Source organism: Loxodonta africana, chromosome 16, assembly GCF_030014295.1.
Source record: "Loxodonta africana isolate mLoxAfr1 chromosome 16, mLoxAfr1.hap2, whole genome shotgun sequence".
Taxonomy (NCBI): Eukaryota; Metazoa; Chordata; class Mammalia; order Proboscidea; family Elephantidae; genus Loxodonta; species Loxodonta africana.
In genome coordinates, this window is record NC_087357.1 from 43,381,362 (window position 1) to 43,396,497 (window position 15,136).

Genomic DNA, 15,136 nt, shown 5'->3' on the forward strand with positions numbered 1-15,136 from the left:
GTGCACCTGACTCAAACCATGGTATTCTCATTCGCATCATATGCATGCGAAAGCTGGACAATGAATGAGGAAGACTGAAGAAGAACTGACACCTTTGAATTGTGGTGTTGGCAAAGAATATTGAGTATACTGTGGACAGCCAAAAGAATAAACAAATCTGTCTTGGAAGAAGTACAACCAGAATGCCCCTTAGAAGCAAGGATGGTGAGACTGCGTCTTACATACTTTGGACATGTGGTCAGGAGGGATCAGTCCCTGGAGAAGGACATCTTGCTTGTAAAGTACAGGTCAGTGGAAAAGAGGAAGACCCTCAATGAGATGGGTTGACACATTGGCTGCAAGAATGGGCTCAAGCATAACAACAATTGCGAGGATGGCGCAGGACCGGGCAGTGTTTCATTCTGTGGTACATAGGGTTGCTATGAGCTGGAACTGACTCAACAGCACATAAGAACAACAACATCTCTTAGCATTGTACAGTGCACAATGTGCAATTGTATACAAGGGCCATAAGTCATTTATAAGTCACATGAGTGATTTATCTGTTAGCAAGTCTGGGAGAAAGAACTGAGTATGTGTAACTCAGTCTCTTCCTCCTACTTATTTTGGGATTTGCCTTGCTGCACAGAGCTCCTCCATGTCGTAAATTTTATGAGCGTTTTCCCCCCACTCCACCTACCGGAGGTCTGTCTAGGAGGCCCTTTGTTGCCACAGAGCTAAACCTCATTCACCAAATACCTTGGTTTTTTTTTGGCCTTTATCAATTCTGAATTTGGGCAGGAAACAGGGACTGGGTAGGGACTATTTAAAGGCCCAATCTTCGTTATTTATTGAGCATCAACTATGTGCCAGACTCTGCAAGCACATCACCTCATTCTATCATTACCATGCCCGAAAGTTGGCATTGTTATTCCCACTTTACAGAAGAATTGAGGTCACTGTCACTAAAGGGCAGAGGTGGCATTTAAGCCTAAGTCTGCCTGATTCAAATGCTTACCCTGTTTCCACTCCACAGTGGTTACCAAACAATTTTTACGGGTAGCACTCTTTTCTACAAATAAATCCTCTAGAGCCAGAACTTGATGAGGCTGCCTTGTTTTTCCAGAATGTTTTCCGCCTTTGAAGGGTGCAGTCTTACAGCTTTTCCATCACTCGTTTTAGTGGAAAATATTTGAGTTTTCCTTCCTGACAGGTTTCTGCTTTACACAGGTTCTAGCTTTTGCAGGTTTTACTGTGTTTCTGTTCAAGTTGAATATGTGAAACAGAAAAAGGAGGATGCTCAGGTTGCCATGTGGATGGGGGCTTAGCGCTCCACTTATCTAACCCCCTACCCTCCATTCTTTATGGCAACCCCTAGGTGTTCCCAGTGTGACTTTTCGAAGTGACTTTTGCAAGCCACTGCCTCTCTTAGTTACTATAGAAGCTTTGCAGTGAGGTTTTTCAAGTCAAGGACTACCAAGAAGGGGGTTACAATTCTCAGTTCTCAGTCCAGGGAAAGCCAACAGGGAGCTGTTCCCTGAGAAGGAGTCATCTTGAGGACCAAACCCCTGCCTTGTGTGCTCTTTGCCTTGGGCTGTCCTGGTTCTGGCCTGCCAGGAAGTGAGAAAAGATCATATGGGATGACAGCTTGGCTCTCCTAACTGTCCCTCAGGCCAGGCTGGGCCAATTCTTCCCAAATATGGGAAGTGCTGAAGGGTTGAATGGAAAAGGGCATGGTCTTCAAGGAAGAGCGCGGGTTCTGAAAGGCTTCCCTGGAGCACAGCCACACGTGGATGGGGCGCATTTCTGAAGGGAAGGGGAACAAAACAAAGAACAACTGGTTACGTGTGCAATTCTTTCCTTTTGTGTAAGTGAAAGGTCTAATTTACGAATCCGGCAAGCCCAACAAAATTTGGCCATATGGAAAAGTTTCCTACTGTTGCCTTGGCTGGAGAGAATATTTGGACTAATTGTCAGAGCTTAGTCATGAGGATATTGTAGGGAATGAAGTCCACATCATGCCTCTACATGGGGGCAGAGTTGGCTTCAATCACAAGATGTTTCTGTGAATGTTTTTCCTCTCATTTCCTTTCCGGGGAGAATAATTTCTGAGCCTTTCTAGTAGCCAGGCCTTTGTCCAGTAATAAGAAACATCACTTGTGGAAGCCTCTAATAATTTATTCTTGTGACTCATCTCAGATAGGTTTTGCATTTCTTGCCTTAATTAAGCAGAGACTGCTTCCATTCCAGAAGTCCTTTATAATTTTAATTTACATTTTAATGAGTTCTACATGTGCAAGCTTAGGTTGTTATTTTTATCTAAGACACTCACTGATGAATATTGTGTTGTTATGTCCTTGCTTGTGCTGGAAATCAATAGAGGGCTCAACAGCCCCACTCAGGAATTTAGAAGAAAAAATTCATACGTTTTCTACAAAGGCTGCCCCCAGATCCAGTTATTATTGTTGTATAACAAATGGCCCCCAAATTTAGTGGCTTAAAACAACTGATTTTATCTTCCTACTAATTTTGTGGATCAGATTTAGGAATAGTTTAGAAGTTCACACTTGAGGGGCTCTCATGTGGTGGTTGTCAGATATTGGCTGGGGCTCCATTCATCTGAAGGGTCAGCTGAGCCGAATGTCCAAGATGGCTCACGCACATGGCTGGCCGTTGGTGCTGGCTGTTGACTGAAAACTCAGCTGGGGCTGCTGACCAGAGGTCTCCACGTGGCATCTTCAGCATGGCAGTCTCAAGGTAGTTAGACTTCTTACATGGTGGCAGGCTCCCCTAGACTGAGTGATTTAAGAGAACCAGCTGGAAGCAACATGGCCTTTTCTGACAGTCTCAGAAGAGATTGCATATCCACTGCATTCTATTGGTTACAGTTGAGTCACTAGATAGGCCCAGATTTAGGGGAAGGGAACATAGACTCCCATCTCTTGGTAGGAAGAGTACCAAGGAATTTTCCCTCACTACACACATTCTTCAGAGTGACTGATCCCAAAAGAGCTAGACTTCTTTTCCCACCTCACTGATTTTCCAGTGATTTCAGCTGATAAAGTATTTCATTTTCCCTGTGTTTTTCCATCTTCGTTTTGTACTAATGTATCTGGGAAGTTTCCTTATTCGGTTTTCCTCTTTTTTTTGTTGTTCCTCTTTTTGTCCATCCTCAAGGAACTCATGATATGGCAAATCAATAAAGACAGCCATGTGTTTTTAGTAACTGTACATTCATGAGTGTGCAACTTGCAATAATAATGACAATACCAGTATAAGAACAACGTTTAAGGAAAGGAAAGGAGTAGTTATTTCTGATACTGGAAAGGAGAATGAGAGCCAGAGTTTAAGGAGCATCACTGGAGCCAATCACCACAGCAGTTTCAGCCACCTGGCACAGGTAGAAGAAAACAACGTAGAAAGAGATCGATTCTGAAATTTTTAACTTTCTGTCATCAGCCAAGAGCTCTATCTGGGAGAGAATGGATACCAACAGACACTATTCGGCAATAAAAGCAAGTCTCAAAGTCTAATGAAACTGTAAACTATTTCAAATATCCAAAAGTCTGGCTTCTCCATGTCTGGCTCCTCTATGCATTCTTAGTAAGCTCAGTATGGCCAGTGACATGTTCAAAGACACAGATGTCTGAGCTACCGAGTGGGCATGTCTCTTTTTACTTATTCATCTATGCAATATTTACTGAGCACCTACCATGTGCCAGGAACATACTAAACATAAGGGATGAATTGGTGAGTGTGATATACTGTAGACCTTTCTTTTGGGGACATGGTTCTGTTTGTTCAAATGTGCTGAACTTGGGTAAAGGGAATTGATTAATATCCAACTAAAAACCAAATAGGTTTATTCACTTCTGGAAGGGAAGTTGATTTGGCTTAAATAATGTAAAAAAATGTCAAATTCATTGATGGTGAGACTTACACACAGGATGAGTCCTGGGATGCTGGCATTGGTGCTTGGCTACCTAGCTTTCTCAGACCCATGGAATTCAGGGGCAACTCCACATCTATGAAGCATGTTTCCAGGTTAGAACTTGAACTTTGAACAAGAGTGCAAAGACCTTATTAGTGTTGGTTGTTAGGTGCCATTAAGTTGATTCCGACTCAGAGTGACCCTATGTACAACAGAACGAAACACTGGCTGGTCCTGTGCCATCCTCAGAATGGTTGCTATGTTTGAGCCCATTGTTGCAGCCACTGTATCAATCCATCTCATTGAGGGTCTTCCTGTTTTTTGCTGACTCTTTATTCTACCAAGCATGATGTCCTTCTCCAGGGACTGGTCCCTCTTGATAACATGTCCAAAGTATGTGAGACAAGTCTCGCCATCCTCACTTCTAAGGAGCATTCTGGCTGTACTTCTCCAAGGCAGATTTGTTTGTTCTTCTGGAAGCCCATGGTGTATTCAATATTCTTCACCAACACCATAATTCAAAGGCATCAATTTTTCTTCAGTCTTCCTTATTCATTGTCTAGCCTTCATGTGCATATGAGATAATTCAAAATACTCTGGCTTGGGTCAGGTGCACCTTAGTCCTCAAAGTGACATATTTGATTTATAACACTTTTAAGAGATCTTTTGCAGCAAATTTGCCCAAGGCAATAGGTTGTTTAATTTCTTGACTGCTGTTTCCATGGGTGTTGATTGCGGATCCAAGTAAAATGAAATCCTTTTCTCTGCTTATCATGATGTGGCTTATTGGTCTAGTTGTGAGGATTTTTGTTTTCTTTTACATTGAGGTGTAATCTATACTGAAGGCTGGAGTCCTTGATCTTCATCAGTGAGTGCTTCAAGTCCTCTTTGCTTTCAGCAAGCAAGGCTGTGTTATTTGCGTATCACAAGTTGTTAATGAGTCTTCCTCTAATCCTGATGCCACATTCTTCTTTATATAGGCCAACTTCTCAGGTTATTTGCTCAGTTTACAGACTGAATAAGTATGGTGAAATGATAGAACCTTGATGCACATCTTTCCTGATTTTAAACCACGCAGTATCCCCCTGTTCTCTCTGAATGACTGTCTCTTGGTCCCTGTACAGGTTCCTCATGAACACAATTAAGTGTTCTGGAGTTCCCATTCTTTGCAGTGTTGTCCATAATTTGTTATGATTCACATAATCGAATGCCTTTGCATAATCAATAAAACACAGGTAAACATATTCCTGGTATTCTGTGTTTTCAGCCAAGATCCATCTGACATCAACAATGATATCCTTCATTCAATGTCCTCTTCTGAATCCGGCTTGAATTTTTGGTAGTTCCCTGTTGATATACTGCTGCAACTATTTCTGAAATATCTTTAGCTAAATTTTACTTGCATGTATATTAATAATATTGTTCGATAATTTTCATATTGCATTAGATCACATTTTTTGGAATGGGTACATATACGCACCTCTTCCAGTCGGTTGGCGAGGTAGCTGTTTTTCAAATTTCTGGGAAGTATCTCCCTTGCCCATCATTAATACACCTCTACTAATCTTTTCCCCAGGGTCTCCAAGTAAAGGAAAACCACCTGGCCATTAACTGAACATGAATGAACTCAAGCATCTTCCTTAAAATAAAATTTAACTGGGGCTTCCTAGAATGAACACAACTTCACGTCATATTTTCCAAAAGTTAAAAATCTCAGTAAACAAAAGAAATCCTCAATGGTATATTCCTCTTTGTTCTTCTGATCAAAATAATATGTTTCTCCCCCCTTAAAAAAAATCTTGATCTCATTTCAGTTATATATTTTATGTTGTTTGCTGTGATTGACTTTGTTTTCAAAATGTGTACTCAAATTCCTTTCCAAAAGTGTATTTATAGTGAAAAAATAAGGCCTCCCTTCCCTGTAGATCCTAAAGTAGTTTCTGGGAAGATGGAATGAACAGGGGAAAATTGGAGTTTACACATGTATAAGTGAGAAAATGTAAAATTGATGTTTTAAGAACTGAGATGTGATACTTCCTAGTTTCTGACTGGTGGTCAGTTCCTTCATTTCTTTTCATATGCAGATATTATATATTTTGTAGCAGAAAAGCCATATTTAAAAATTTCTGAGTCTGTGGTCTTTTCTCCATAACTGTCACCTGTTGGAGCTTGTGCCTGAAAAGACTGTAGTATTACAGGTAACGGTAGGAAAATTGGGAATATTGACATGTGTTGACTATTTCTTGCAGCTCTCAAGAATGGAATCTAAGGTTGAAGTTTAAACTAAAAGTGGCATGCTTAAATACATAAAGGAAAGAAAATAGAGCTTTCCTCTTTCTGCCTGTAAGCTGTAATCTAAAGTGACTGAAAGTCCCATAATTTGGAGATTTTCAAAGTTGGAAATTCCAATTTTATACAAAATCAGTGAAAAAAAGGACAGGAAGAAAGAAATTTCACAGGAGACAAGGCTAATACGATTGGGACAAAAGCAAGTCTGATCTTCAGTGCCTCTCTCTAATATCTCCTCTCAAACATTCTTCACAAAACAAGAGGCACAATCCAGTTTAGAGGCACCTGGAAAGCCTGGGATTATAGAAGGTGCTTTCCCTTTTCTACTCCGCTCCCTTTTCCATCACATGGCTAATGCTATCAATTGCTTAATGTAGAAGCCATTAAACTTTGTATTTGGGGTGGCAGAGCATAGAGACTCATGATGAGAAGACACAGATTGTGGAACTCACAGACCTCTTCAGACCAGATTGTTAGCCTTTATTGGTTGCCAGAATGGATCATAAGCAAATTTCAAACTTGACTGACCAAAGTTTGGGACCATTCAAGCCCTAAGGTGGTCCTAACATCATAGAATCTGTACCTGCAGGAAGTGGGCTGCTAAATCTGGTGGCCTCCAAGGGATAATCTTCCCCAGTGCTCATCTCAGAGGTAGACATGAAAGATGATGGGCAAGGGAGATCCTCCAGGAGAGCAGAACCAGGAGTGGCCCTACTGGCTGACTGAGAAACCCATTCCACTCCTGGGTCATAGGAATAGTACTTGCTATTCCTCTTCTGCAGGAAGTAATATGTGTTATGGACCAGTGGGAGTCCCTGGGTGGTGCAAATAGTTAATATACTCAGCTGCTAACCAAAAGGTTGGAGGTTCAAGTCCACTCAGAGGCGTCTCAGAAGAAAGGCCTGGTGATCTACTTCTGAAAAATCAGCCATTAAAAACACTACTGAGCAGAGTCCTACTTTGACACAGATTGGGTCACCATGACTCAGAGTTGACTCAATGGCAACTAGTTTGGGTATGGACTAGTGGCTACTGTTACTTTTCTGAATAGGAGTTTTTATTGAATTAATTTTTTTCTTCTCCGTGAGATTTTAGGTTACTTTCACTCATGGAGGGACAATGTCTATTTCATGGAAACATAGGCATTTTTTGAACAATGTGTGGAACATGGAGTATGTACGGATGTTGGGAAGCCACAGAAGCGAACTGTGGAAGATGATGGTTGACTGGTTATCAGCCCAACAATCTTTCTTCCTTGTCAGTAGAGCCTTTGCTTTGTTTGAGTGTGACTCAGGCTAGAGGACCCTATTCCTTATTATTAGGATAAATGCTGTTGTCATGTGTCAGTTATTGTAATTCCATTTTCTCTGCCATTGATTGGTTTTCACCAATGGATCTTGATGAGAAGTGGTGGGTTGCTGAAGAAGGTTTCCCCACGGAGAGAGACAAAGGGAAGACACAACATCTTCTACTGCTTGAAGTTATTTCTGGATGTGACTCTTGGAACTGCCTTAGTCTCCTTGGATATATGGGGTATTCTCCTGAGGACAGTCTGATATGGAAAGAACCCAGGTCCTTGTCAATGTCACTGCACCATGAAGCTAACTCAGCTCCATATTTCTTGTGATGGAAAGGAATTAATTGTCCTGATTGTTTAAGCCAGCTGATTTCGGGCTTGCTGTTACTTGCATAATAACTCCCATGGAGCAAAAAGAAGGGAAATTGCAGGTGTTGATGGAAATTATTTCCAGAATCTGTATCTCAGGGCTGGTAAATAAAGATTTGACAACAGCCCTGTGGTTAAATTATTGTTAGCTTGCTTGGGAAAAATTAGAAAATGGTGTTGTCTTCCAGGAATTATGATACAAATTGTTATTTGTCTTTAGAGCCCCTGGATGCTATTTGCTGAAATAAACAATATGTGGTCTGATTAGGTTTTTCTGTGGTCTGATTGGAAGCTCTGTTCTGAACAGGGCTAGGAGGCTGGTCATTTATTTTTCTTTCATCATAAGGAGGGAGCTGCCTGTGTCTTCACTTGAGCTGGGCAGCATAACAATCTCAATAAAACTATCAACTTTGTAAGAACAATTTCTCTCTGTTGCAAAGTTCCAGACAGCTTGCCTGAACCGCATCTTTCACCATCACGCTCAATATATCATGAGAGAAAGCTACTTCTACCAGGTCACCAGAACTGATTTCCAACCTACTTTGTATAAGTAAAAATAACGTTTTAAATACAAAACTGGGGACTACACAGCAATAAGAACGACACTCAACCACAGGCAACAACATGGGCACATCTCACAAATGAAAGAGAACCCAGACACAAAACATATCTTGCACAATTCCAGAAAGTACAAAAGCAGGCAAAATTAATCAATGACATCAGAAGTCAGGAGAAAGGCTACCGCGAGGTGGTGGTGGTGGTGGTGGGGTACATGGCTGGGAAGGAGATATGTGGGAGCCTTCTGAGTTGCTGTAAATGTTCTGATTCTTGACCTGGATATTGGTTACAAGGGTATGTGTATTTTGTGAAATGTTATTTAGTTATGTATTTGTGATTATACAGGTTTTTTTTTATGTGTATGTTATAATTCAATAAAAAGTTGGCCAAAAATAATTACAAAACTGAAGCTTAGTGGGTATTTACTGAAATTCTATGTTCAAGAAAGACATGACAGTGGCAGAAAGTAGGAAGCTAGAGCCATTGCTTGATTTTTTTTCTTTTGTATTCATTTTAAGTAGTTCCTGAGTGGTACAAATGATTAACAAACATGGCTGTTAACTGAAAGGTTGGAGATTTGAATCCATTCAGAGGTGCCTTTGAAGAAAGGCCTAGTGATCTACTTCCAAAGTCAGCCATGGAAAACTTTATGGAACACAGTTCTACCCTGACACACATGGGGTCACCATGAGTAGGAATGGTCACTGGTTGGTGACCCTCCCCAATAAAGTTGGTTAAAAAATGGAAAATATTTGGAAATGTGAAATATTATTAGAATGTTTAATAACTGATTCTATAGTCTTGGCCATTCTTTATAGAAATTCTGTTTAGGAAAACAATAGGCTAATGTTTACAGTTGAGATCTATAAGATTGTCTGCCCAACGTTCACCATACTTGTTTTTCTAGAAAACACCACGCTCGCCATCCGTGTTTCTCATGGGAGTCACCATATGTTTTTTCACATGACCCATCAGCCTACCCAGAGTTAGCTTGTTTGGGAGCTGGCATTCAGTCTGGGCTATTGACTCCTTTGCTTGGGTTTGAGACCAACAGAGTCCCCTCTAGTGTCAGAAGCTGGAAGATATACAAACAGGTTGTTTGGTAGACATTTATGAAGTCTTGATTCCTTTGCAACTTAAAAAGTAGTACACATAGGGAAGCGATTAAGAGCATGGACGTGGGGGTCAGAGAGACCTGTTTAAATCTCAGCTCCTCCACTTACAAACCACATGTATTCACTCTTTCTAAACCTGTTTCCTCATCTGTAAAATGGGGATAATTCTAGAAGATTAATTGAATAACACACTTAAAGCACTCAGCACTCTGGCTGGCACACAGAAAGTGCTCAATCAATGTTAGTTATCGATATGACCTTTGTGTTGATGGAGCTCTATGCCTCTCTTGATGCACTGGTATTATACTTTCTTATTTATATATGTGCTTCATCCTCTATTAGTCTATATTTCTTTAGGGCAGGGGCTGAAACTTACCTATCTTTATAATGCCCTCAGAAAGAGTCTGGTGTCTCAGTGAAAGTTTGCTGAATTGAATATATATGTTGTTCTTAGGTGCTGTCGAGTCGGTTCCGACTCATAGCGACCCTATGCACAACAGAACGAAACACTGCCCAGTCCTGCATCATCCTTACAATCGTTGTTATGCTTGAGCTCATTGTTGCAGCCACTGTGTCAATCCACCTCGTTGAGGGTCTTCCTCTTTTTCACTGACCCTGTACTCTCCCAAGCATGATGTCCTTCTCCAGAGACTCATCCCTCCTGATGAAGTATGTAAGACGCAGTCTCACCATCCTTGCCTCTAAGGAGCATTCTGGCTGCACTTCTTCCAAGACAGATTTGTTCATTCTTTTGGCAGCCCATGGTATAGTCAATATTCTTCGCCAACACCACAATTCAAAGGCGTCAACTCTTTGGTCTTCCTTATTCATTGTCCAGCTTTCACATGCATATGATGCGATTGAAAACACCATGCCTTGGGTCAGGCGCACCTTAGTCTTCAGGGTGACATCTTTGCTCTTCAACACTTTGAAGAGGTCCTTTGCAGCAGATTTGCCCAATGCAATGTGTCTTTTGATTTCTCGACTGCTGCTTCCATGGGTGTTGATTGTGGATCCAAGTAAAATGAAATCTCTGACAACTTCAATTTTTTCTCCATTTATCATGATGTTGTTCATTGGTCCAGTAGTGAGGATTTTTGTTTTCTTTATGTTGAGGTGTAATCCATACTGAAGGCTGTGGTCTTTGATCTTCATTAGTAAGTCCTTCAAGTCCTCTTCACTTTCAGCAAACAAGGTTGTGTCATCTGCATAACGCAGGTTGTTAATGAGTCTTCCTCCAATCCTGATGCCCCATTCTTCTTCATATAGTCCAGCTTCTTGGATTATTTGTTCAGCATACAGATTAAATAGGTATGGTGAAAGAATACAACCCTGACACACACCTTTCCTGACTTTAAACCAATCAGTATCCACTTGTTCTGTCCGAATGACTGCCTCTTGGTCTATGTATAGGTTCCTCATGAGCACAATTAAGTGTTCTGGAATTCCCATTCTTCAGTGTTATCCATAGTTTGTTATGATCCACATAGTCGAATTCCTTTGCATAGTCAATAAAACACAGGTAAACATCCTTCTGGTATTCTCTGCTTTCAGCCAGGATCCATCTGACATCAGCAATGATATCCCTGGTTTCACGTCCTCTTCTGAAACCAGCCTGAATTTATGGGAGTTTCCTGTCAATATACTGCTGCAGCTGTTTTTGAATGATCTTCAGCAAAATTTTGCTTGCGTACGATATTGTTCTATAATTTCCACATTCAGTTGGATCACCTTTCTTGGGAATAGGCATAAATATGGATCTCTTCCAGTCAGTTGGCCAGGAAGCTGTCTTCCATCTTTCTTGGCACAGGCGAGTGAGCGCTTCCAGCACTGCATCCGTTTGTTGAAACATCTCAATTGATATTCCATCAATTCCTGGAGCCTTGTTTTTCGCCAATGCCTTCAGAGCAGCTTGGACTTCTTCCTTCAGTACCATCGGTTCCTGATCATATGCCACCTCTTGAAATGGTTGAATATCCACTAATTCTTTTTGGTATAATGTCTCTGTGTATTCCTTCCATCTTCTTTTGATGCTTCCTGCATCACTTAATATTTTCCCCATGGAATCCTTCACTTTTGCAACTCGAGGCTTGAATTTTTCCTTCAGTTCTTTCAGCTTGAGAAACGCTGAGTGTGTTCTTCCCGTTTGGTTTTCCATCTCCAGCTCTTTACACGTCATTATAATACTTTACTTTGTCTTCTCAAGAGGACCTTTGAAATCTTCTGTTCAGTTCTTTTACTTCATCAATTCTTCCTTTTGCTTTAGCTGCTCGACGCTCAAGAGCAAGTTTCAGAGTCTCCTCTGACATCCCTCTTGGTCTTTTCTTTCTTTCCTGTCTTTTCAGTGACCTCTTGCTTTCTTCATGGATGATGTCCTTGATGTCATTCCACAACTCGTCTGGTCTTCGGTCACTAGTGTTCAATGTGTCAAATCTGTTCTTGAGATGGTCTCTAAATTCAGGTGGGATATACTCAAGTTCATATTTTAGCTCTTGTGGACTTGCTCTGATTTTCTTCAGTTTCAGCTTGAACTTGCATATGAGCAATTGATAGTCTGTTCCACAATCGGCCCCTGGCCTTGTTCTGACTGATGATATTGAGCTTTTCCATCGTCTCTTTCCACAGATGTAGTCAATTTGATTTCTGTGTGTTCCATCTGGCGAGGTCCATGTGTATAGTCACTGTTTATGTTGGTGAAAGAAGGTATCTGCAATGAAGAAGTTGGTCTTCGAAAATTCTATCATTTGATTTCTGGCGTTGTTTCTATCGCCAAGCCATGTTTTCCAACTAGTGATCCTTCTTCTTTATTTCCAACTTTTGCATTCCAATTGCCAGTAATTATCAATACATCTTGATTGCATGTTCGATCAATGTCGGACTGCAGCAGCTGATAAAAATCTTCTATTTCTTCATCTTTGGCCCTAGTGGTTGGTGTGTAAATTTGAATAATAGTCATATTAACTGGTCTTCCTTGTACGCATATGGATATTATCCTATCACTGACAGCGTTGTACTTCAGGATAGATTTTGAAACATTCTTTTTGACGATGAATGCAACACCATTCCTCTTCAAGTTGTCAGTCTCTATAGTAGACTATATGATTGTCCAATTCAAAATGGCCAATACCAGTCCATTTCAGCTCACTAATGCCTAGGATATCAATGTTTATGTGTTCCATTTCATTTTTGACAATTTCCAATTTTCCTAGATTCATACTTCGTACATTCCAGGCTCCGATTATTAATGGATGTTTGCAGCTGTTTCTTCTCATTTTGAGTCGTGCCACATCAGCAAATGAAGGTCCCAGAAGCTTTACTCCATCCCCATCATGAAGGTTGACACTACTTTGAGGAGGTAGCTCTTCCCCAGTCATCTTTTAAGTGCCTTCCAACTGGGGGGCTCATCTTCCAGCACTATGTCAGACAGTGTTCTGCTGCTATTCATAAGGTTTTCACTGGCTAATGCTTTTCAGAAGTAGACTGCCGGGTCCTTCTTCCTAGTCTGTCTTAGTCTGGAAGCTCAGCTGAAACCTGTCCTCCATGGGTGACCCTGCTGGTATCTGAATACTGGTGGCATAGCTTCCAGCATCACAGCAACACACAAGCCCTCACAGTACGACAAACTGACAGAATATATATATATATATATATATATATATATATAATTGGATTCCTACATCTATGTCTACATATCTATATCTAGAACTACAGAAAGTCAAGCCAGATTCGGAAAAGGACATGAAATGAAGGATTTGATTGCTGATGTCAGATGGATCTTGGCTGAAAGCAGAGAAAGATGCTTACCTGTGTTGTCTTAGGCTGGGTAGGTTGACACAGAACCTTAACCATCACATGTGTTTTATTGACTATGCAAAGGCATTTGACTGTGTGATCATAACAAATTACGGATAACATTGTGAAGAATGAAATTCCAGAACACTTAATTGTGCTCATGAGGAACCTGTACAGAGACCAAAAGGCACTCACTTAAACAGAAAAAGAGGATACTGTGTGGTTTAAAATCAGGAAATGTGTGCAACAGGGTTGTATCCTTTCACCATACTTATTCAATCTGTATGCTGAGCAAATAATCTGAGAAGCTGGACTATATGAAGAAGAACATGGCATCAGGATTGGAGGAAGACTAATTAACAACCTGCAATATGCAGATGACATAACCTTCCTTGCTGAAAGTAAAGCGGACTTGAAGCACTTACTGATGAAGACCAAAGACCACAGCCTTCAGTATGGATTACACCTCAACATAAAGAAAACAAAAATCCTCACAACTGGCTAAATAAGCAACTTCGTGATAAACGAAGAAAAGATTGAATTTGTCAAGGATTTTATTTTACTTGGATCCACAATCAACACCCATGGAAGCAGCAGTCAAGAAATCAAATGATGTATTACTTTGGACAAATCTGCTGCAAAAGACCTCTTTAAAGTGTTAAAAAGCAAAGATGTCACTTTGAGGACTAAGGTGAACTTGATCCAAGTCATGGTATTTTCAGTTACCTCAAAATTGGTGTTAGTCCTCTCAAATTCTGCTGCTGCTTTATCAACTAATTTCGTGTAATGTTCTAAATCCTTTGTTGTAATTTCAACAATGTTCACAGTTTCCTCAGCAGGAATAGATTCCATCTCAAGAAACCGCTTTCTTTGCTCATTCATAAGAAGCGACTCCTCATCCCTTAAAGTTTTATCATGAGATTGCAGCAATTCGGTCACATGGTCAGGCTCCACTTCTAGTTCTCTAGCTTTTTCCACCATATCTGTGGTTACTTCTTCCACTCAAGCCTTGAGTCCCTCAAAGTCATCCAAACTCCTGTTAATGTTGATATTTTGACCTCTTCCCATTAATCATGAATGTTCTTAATTGAATCTAGACTGGTGAACCCTTTCCAGAAAACTTTCAATTTACTTTTCCCAGATTCATCAGAGGAATAACTATCTATGACAGGTATACCCTTATGAAATGTATTTCTTCATGAGACTTGAAAGTCAAAATTACTCCTTCATCCATGGGCTGCAGAATGGATGTTGTGATGGAAGTCATGAAAACAACTTTAATCTCCTTGTACGTGTCCATCAGAGCTCTTGGGGACGAGGTGCTCATTATCAATGAGCAGTTAATAGTTTGGAAGGAAACTTTTTTTCTGAGCAGTAGGTATCAATACACACCCACACCTGTTGCCATCGTGTCGATTCTGACTCATAGTGACCCTATAAGACAGGGTAGAACTGCCCCACAGAGTTTCCAAGGAGCACCTGATGAATTTGAACTGTTGACCTTTTGGTTAGCAGCCGTAGCTCTTAACCACTATGTCACCAGGGTTTCCAGGTCTCAACAGTGGGCTTAAAATATTCACTAAAACATGTTATAAACTGATAGGCTATCATCCAAGCTTTGTTGTTCCATTGTACAGCACAGGCAGAGTAGATTTAGCATAAATTTTAAGGGCCCTAGGATTTTTGGAATGGTAAATAAGCATTGGCTTCAGCTTAAACTCACCGGCTGCATTAGCCCCTAACAAGACAGTCGGGCTGTAGTTGGAAGCTTTGAAGCCAGGCATTGACTTCTCCTCTCTAGCTGTG

General features: G+C 40.7%; 1 long non-coding RNA gene across 1 annotated transcript in view; it reads left to right on the forward strand.

Moving 5' to 3' along the window:
* Positions 1-10,816, forward strand: part of LOC111750307 (uncharacterized) — a 51,772-nt gene extending 40,956 nt beyond the window's left edge. The window contains exon 3 of the long non-coding RNA XR_002785467.2: positions 5,487-10,816. This is a non-coding gene — a long non-coding RNA (uncharacterized LOC111750307). The remainder of the gene's footprint in view (positions 1-5,486) is intronic.
* The last annotated feature ends 4,320 nt before the right edge of the window (positions 10,817-15,136 follow it).